This window comes from Amblyomma maculatum, chromosome 6, assembly GCF_055883805.1.
Source record: "Amblyomma maculatum isolate TAMU_Amacu chromosome 6, ASM5588380v1, whole genome shotgun sequence".
Classification (NCBI taxonomy): Eukaryota; Metazoa; Arthropoda; class Arachnida; order Ixodida; family Ixodidae; genus Amblyomma; species Amblyomma maculatum.
Window position 1 is genome coordinate 53,165,770 of NC_139349.1, and position 7,339 is coordinate 53,173,108.

The 7,339-nt window shown below is 46.2% G+C and overlaps 1 protein-coding gene across 1 annotated transcript in view; it reads right to left on the minus strand.

The window, feature by feature from the left end:
- LOC146185744 (venom allergen 3-like) overlaps positions 1 to 5,796 on the minus strand; it is a 38,480-nt gene extending 32,684 nt beyond the window's left edge. The window contains exon 1 of the mRNA XM_084606674.1: positions 5,622 to 5,796. The gene's annotated coding sequence lies outside the window, so the exon portion shown is untranslated. The remainder of the gene's footprint in view (positions 1 to 5,621) is intronic.
- Between the last annotated feature and the right edge of the window lie 1,543 nt (positions 5,797 to 7,339).

A 7,339-nucleotide genomic window follows, 5' to 3' on the forward strand; every position in this document is an offset into this window, starting at 1 on the left:
TTGCTGCCGTGCTTAATGGTATCGAAGGAGACTCTTTTGCATGCAAGAAACCGCGCGGATTTTCATCCCGTTTACAATTCGCTTCGCCGTGGCTATTCAATAGTTTTGCAAAAAATAAGCTCGTCTATCTCGCAGTGATCTGCCGGTAAGTATAGAGAACGGAGTATTTTTATGTAAAACTTTTGACTTCCTCACGTTGTTACAGCATGGCCTTCTCACTTGGCTCTCATTGTCGCATTTTTACACCAGTTTTGGCCCTACTTAAACCATAGGAACCCCTCGCTAGGTCAATTGCATTGTTTCTATTTTTTTAGACTGATAATAAAGATACTCATGTGCAATTTTCTTCCGTCGGAATAACTACGAGCAACAGATGTTGCCTTTCTAAAATTTAATGGACCATTGTGCTCTCTTCTGGAAACTCCGCCGGCTCCTCTTATTCTCCCTATAAAAAAGTGCATGCTATTCAAAGATTAAGTCGATGTGCCAATCACACTGTTATTTTCCGTTTAAGCCTTGCTATCTTTTGAGCACATTTTGAGCACATACTCACTGCGCCCACGAAAAAAAAAAAAAAACAGAAGAAACATTTCGTGTTCCTCGCTCATATTTTCCACCCTCATCGGAAGAAAAAAAAAAACGCTTTTTTAAACGAATGCTCCAAATGGTACTTTGCAACGTAATGCCTCGTGGTATGAAGCAATCACAACACAATATTGACCGTATTGTATGGTGGCCTAGAAATGGCACAGCTGGTGCATAGCATATAGGGTTTAGCTTCCGGAGGCCGCTCGAGCTGTGAGCGACGTCGTGTAATTGGAGCCCCCGTTTCATTTCGACTTCCTGCGGCTCTTTAACGCGTTTGGCATTGTACAATACACAAGCGCTTTGAGCTCAGCAGTCGAATGTCTTAGCCAGGGAGCCATCATGGCGGGCGTCACATAGAAGTGTGCGTACGTGAAGAGCGCTGGTGGCATCGAGATCCGAAACAGCGACATATTGGATAATATGTCGCTAATATGTGTATATATATTTTCTGCTAATAAGTAAATAAATGTAACAGACAGCTCCTCGGTTTCTTTAAGAATTTTCTTTTCGTGTTATATTTTGTCTGCGCTAAGCCATGGCGTGAAAAATATCATGACCTTTGCGTAATCATCTGTGACTTCTCCGTTGATATTGAAGCTCAAATATGTGTAAGACAGGAAGCGATTGGGGGAGGAGGATATACGAGTAAGCATCGTATAGGGCCTGGCCGCGTAAAATGAAATTCTGGTAGCCTGAAAAAAAAAAAAAAGCGCAAAATAATGACGCACATGACACACCTTCGGCGTGTCTAGAATAAGAAAGTAAAGACGGTGAATACGGGGCACGTTGTCCGAGCAAACCGCATGCAATGAATTCTCATTACTACATGGTGACGAATAAATATATATAAGAAAACGGAGCGTAAATGTCAAGTTGAAGCGAGAACCTGCAAGCCCTGGGTGCAGTCATTGAGTGTCCGTTGAATTAGAATGATTCCACCGCTACGCCTCGGGAAACGCTGTGCTGCGCATAGCCCCAGCTGAGCAAAGAGTAATGTGTTGCGAACTGCCCAAGCTTTTGCGTCAGCTTGACTTTGGGAGAAGAGATGAGAGAGGGAAAGACGAAGTTCCTTCGTGGCTGGCTGGCATATACCGCCAGAATGGACGGTGCGATTGCAAAAGGTCGGCGCGCATCCGATGAGTGGCCCGCGGCCCGTTTTATGTCGGCCTGTATGTGCTCACGCAACTCGAAGGTCAATTTGAAGGGACAGTCTGAGATCGAAGTTGCGACAGTTGATCGTTATACTCGAGAGCAGGAAGTGCAGTAAAACGAGCGCGTTTGAACAAAAAAAAAAAAAGAAACTCGAAAGAAAGCAGAATCCGCAGAATTCTCCCATACTCCGCGGGAAGCTTGTCGGTGTCGTCGCCAGGCTACAGCATCTGACGTAGTTGGCATTTGGGCTTTGCACAGAAAAACCGTGTAATAAAACTTGGTGCTTTTTCTTTCTATGTTTTTTGAAACTGCATTATCTCATTATGCTTTTTTCTTAAGCCTAGCGCATTCGCAGCTGATAATTTCGGCTATTTAACGTTATGGCACGTCCCAGATACGTCTAGCCTTAATATAATAAATAAAAAAAAATAAAAAGAAATGAAGACGTGCACGAACCGTACTCTGTAGGTTCAAACTTGAGTGTGGCCAAACAATGGCCTGTTACGCATCGTGAAACTGGTAAACCTTCTCCTGTATTGTTGCTGTTGCATACAGAGAACAACAACAGCAACAACAACAACAACAACGGATGAACGAAAGAAGAGACGGAAAGATTCTCGAATCGGCAAAACCCTTTCGTAGACTTGCGCAGCTGTAGTCGCAGCATGACACCATACTCTCAAAGGCGGCCAAGTTCTCGTGGCTTTCACCACTCGATCCTCTGATGAATGAGGCGCCATCCGCACGAGCTAATCTCATCCCAACGCCGCACCTTGTAATGAGCCAAGTTTTCTCTCGTCGTTAGTATAGGGCGCGGAATTGACCATCTCAATGCCAACAGAAACACAGCGTAGCTCCGCCTCGCTAGTTCGTTGTGCTCGTGCTGGGAAACAAATGAATCTCGACTCGACCAGCTGTGTAGCTGTGGTTGATTTATGAAGTGTCCGGCGTGGCATTTGCGTATTGTTGGAGAACACGTGTAAACATGCATTTTCCAATGGCGGCCAACGGAGAACCCGTGTGTGCAGCAGAAGTGGTTGAGCGGCTATACACGAACGGCGAGCTCACTCGGCAACTGCAAGATCCACTCTTCCAGGTCGCTGCTGCTACGGAGCTGAGATACAGAAGGCTTTGAGGGGAAGCTTGCCCCTGGACGAGGGTCAAGTTCGCCGCTGGTCGACCGACCGATGCGTGAGCGGCACGAAGGTCTTTCCGCTCAAGCGGCGTTCATTAGCGCATGGCCGGCACACTGAATGGCGGAGGGCTCATTGAATTCCGCGCAGTCTTATGCTCGCCTCTCTTCTTCTTTCTGTCTCTTTCTTTCCTATCCTCTGTTATTTTTCTACCTCCCTTCCGTTTCTGCAAGTACGTCTTTATCTGTCGCTTCTTTCTATGAAGACTAAAACATACACGAACAGCTGCATGTGACCTCGATCGTTGCGTGATTCAAGCTGCTGATTGCTCCGTGTAAACGATGCTATTTAACCAGTTGAGGGGTTAGCTGAGTCTCGTAATCACATAATTCGACTGATTCTCCGATCCTGAAAGTAGATTGCAAGCTCTTTCTCTCTCTCTCTTTCGAGCTGCGGTCGCTCGCAGCGGAGAACATGGAAGAAGAGCAGGCAATCAGACATTCAAACAGCTGCAGCGTCAGGTGCAACTGCGAGATTCGGTTAATGAAATTGAGGAAGGGAAGAAGAAGTGTAACAGAGTTTAGATAGACGGATAGGGATGAGGATGGAAGGCAGGGTTGTTAACCAGAAAGGCCTCCGGTTGGCTACCTTACACTGGGGAAAAGCTAAAGGAGTTTGTTGCCATCTAAACAGCCTTGTTGGCTTGAAGTGCTGCTGGCGAGGAAGGCTTGGCGCTTGAGATCAAATCAAACACTTAATTGTAAATCTAAAAACTTAGGAAGGACTCGTTGTCGCAAGCGTTTTTGTGCTGCTCGGGATTATGTCACGGCTTTCTGTGCCGTCAGGAATAGTCGTCGTGGTGTCGTTTGCGGTGATCGCGTTGCATACGCCAGAGTCTGTGAGTGGGCTTGATGTATGGCGTCGCGTGGAAGCCTAGTCTAGCTGTTACTGCTGCATGCGTGTACGGAGCAACAAGTTTCACGGTGCGTCTTTGCTAGGCTGCCGTTGCGCAGTAGTAATACGTCTGATGGCGAAATAAAGCCAGTTCAGCAGCCGACGGTGCATTTTGCTTGTGTCTCCCCACGTAAAGCAGGTGTTTGCGTAAGCAATAGCAGAATCTTCTCACAGGAATTCAGCGTACGCACGTTTCTCCACTCCTGCGCGTTGCAGTGGTGTATTCTTGAGTGTTTATCAGCGACGTATACTGAGAGGTAAGCGACCGCGTTCTTGTTTTTCTTCTTTTTGAGGAAAGCTGGGGATCACTGACACAGTAAACCGAGCACGTGCATCGCAACATTTGACATCAAATTTGGTTTAGAGGCGCTTGGTGACAGGTTAAATACTTTTTGCATACAAAGCTCACTCGTTGGTGGTGAGACGTAATGGTTTGTACAAGAGGTAGCATCGAAAAAAAAAAAATCTGGTTGTCATACTTGTCAGCATTTTGCACGACTGACACTATATTCGGCGGAGAACAGGATCCGCGATCGCTTACTGGAGGGGACTCAGGTTAGTAGATCGAAACCCGACCATGAGCTTTGAAACGACCAAATTTTAAACGATTGATGTACTAACTTCAAGGCCTTTGGCAAAAAACACCGTGTGTTCGAAATTATTCCTGAGCCTTTTACCATACCGTGGCTCATAGCTCCAAGGGCTGCCGTAGCATAGAAACGTGTCGAGCAATGATTAAATAAACGCCACACTTATTTTTACGATGCTAGGACATCGATTCTGAAAGCTCGAACGCTTTTCGGTATTTGCTGTATCAGGGTCAGTGTTGCCACAAGAGAGTTTGGGGTAAGAGATACGAGCTTTGCGTGTGTGATGTCGTAAGCAACTATTTCAGGCTTTTTTATTTGTCACTGCTAGCTTTCATTCCGTAGAAATTTCGTCAGCGTACGGAGCAGCACTGCTGTCAGTTGATGAGGGATGTTGATGTATTCTGACATTAAGAAGTATAAAATTTTGAAGGGGGCCGGAAAATAGTTACTATAACTCGTCGTACAATACAAAACAGTTCCACAGTGCAGAAGAATATGCGCCATGTAGAGGAGTACGTCACGGCTTGCTATGTCTCCTCAGTCTACCGGGGATTAAGGGCACCTGTTAAAGCTCGAGAAAATGGCTTGTGAACGTTTTGAGGACATTTTCGTTCTATTTGCGGTCTTTAATCGTAGCCGTACTGGCAACAGAAAATATGATAATTCTTTTAAAGAACATATAGTTTTTACCTTAGCGCGCAAAGATAGCTTCAAGGCCCAAGCACAGTAAACTGGAACATTTACTTTCACGACATTGGTGATTACCTCCCAAATATGAGTGAGAGGTATACCTTCCCGTTCTTATTTTTAAGAGGGTTGCGTTTAGACGAACATTTTTAATGATTAGATACTTCTTTAATATTGTAGAGAGATAAATTCAGTTTTAGTTTTTTACTGCTAATTCATCGTTCCCTTTACCCTGCTGTATTTGATGAACTCGACCACAGAATAGCTTTCTCTCTCATCCTTTTTTTACATTTTTGAGGACACATTCTTAGCTGCATTATATTTTCTGTAGTGCTATATTGTTGTCCACCGCAATGATGTCATGAAAGCTTCTGTATACAGGGATAACCGCCGCACAAACATTATTTTAACGATCATCCTACCCTATAAGAGCAGGCACATGCAAGTGCGCCGATACCCACGATGAAAAAACAAACAAAAACAAAACGAAAATGCAGGCAAGCCGAAGATATCCCACCTTTAACGAGCTACGGATGGTGGTCCAACGGTGGTGGCCGCTTCGGCTGTTAGCTGTTCCAAACAGGCAGCAGCGGTGAGTGGCAATGAATGGGCGAGACAAAACGCTCGAGCTGTCCCGATGTCTAGCGTCGGTGGATCCGCGCGTTGCCTTCGCCGAGCACCGTGCTCGTTGGATGAGGATGGCGGCAGGAGCAGCGGCCTCTTTATGCTGTGCGTCCGTCCACAGCGCTCGCGTATCGCCCTTTCCCGCACCCACCGAGCACCAACAAAAGGGAAAGGTAGGTACCCAATACGGAAATCTCGTAAGACGGAGGGGAAAAAAGAAAAAAAAAATGTCGCCCTCACCTCACCACTCTCGTCTTAGACGCCGGGTGAGGTGAGGCGAGGTGAGGTGAGGGCTCCCGGCTGCTCGGAGCGAGTGATGCTGTGGCGCAGCATATCAAGCAAGGCCAGCCACCGCAGGCGCCTCACGGTCTCCCAGCGTCGACGGTGATCGGAGCCTCCTTTGCTCTCTTTCTCTATTCCCTTTCTTTCACTTTCCTGCAAGCCGCCCAGAACGGACTCTTGGCTCACTGTCTCGATTCTTTGGTTTCTTAAGTTTTTTCCTTACCCTGTCTCTTTTTTCTTTTTTTTCTTGGGTTACAGAAGGAAATGTGTCGGACACAAAACTGGTGTAGTGAAAAACTGGAGGTGGAGACGAACTTCGAATGGTGATGGAGAGAGGGATATAGAAAGAGGGGGACGCTCTGCCGTTCATTTGTTCCACAGCTTGCCTCTAGAGTAGCGTTGCAGTCAGGAAAGCCTCGTTGCTAACCATACGTTTACCGCGCTCTCCACGGGCGCAAAGAGGAAGAGAAGACTCAGTTTTGTGAAATCGGATTGTTACATTGCTTGCTTGCAAGCGCTAGCCGCTCTTTAGTAGCGCAACTGACGGTGGACGCCTACGACTGTGAAAAGTGACTGTATATTCTGTGTCAGGACAGTTCCTAGGAACGCGAACAAAACAGGGCGAACGGAAGTGTGCGCATAGAGCACTGAAGACCGATTTTATTTTTTTTTTCGTTTCGGGCAACTATGTACAGTATCATTGCTAACAAGATGAAAGAAAAGCTATAATTCTTGTTGTATTTATATTTTTTTTTGCAATAATGCGGATCCCATGCGGGTCATACTCAAACAGTATAAGAGTAATTGTGCAAAGGAGCAATATTAACAGAGTACAGTTTGGATGAAATAGTTTTTCGATCTGTATCGCCTTGTTTTCTATAATGACCGCATTAGGTGATCAGAAAGGAAAACGACAAATTAAGCGCATGACAGAGACATGGCTGAGAAAGGAGCGGTATACCCTATTATCAAAGGCGTTTTAGGCGTTACCTCTTCAGGTAACGAGTTGGACTACGCGGTAGTTCGCTGGTAACAGGAGTTTTCCTACTGGATCGCGCGGCCAGAGAAAGGTGGCCGAGATGCGTTGGTGCCCGTGGCGGGTTCTTCGAGTTCATTACTACACGACGTAGAACTTTGTTACGATACCGAACTTCCTACGAATCAGTGAACAGAAATCGAGAACCCACCGAGAAATGTCAGTGCCCGTTAAAGAACTCCAATATCGTCAAAAATTCTGGAGCCCTCTGCTGCGGTGTCTCTCATAGCCTGAGTCACTTTGGGACGTTAAATCGCGTAAACTAAACTAGTCAGTGAGTGATTAGCTCTGGT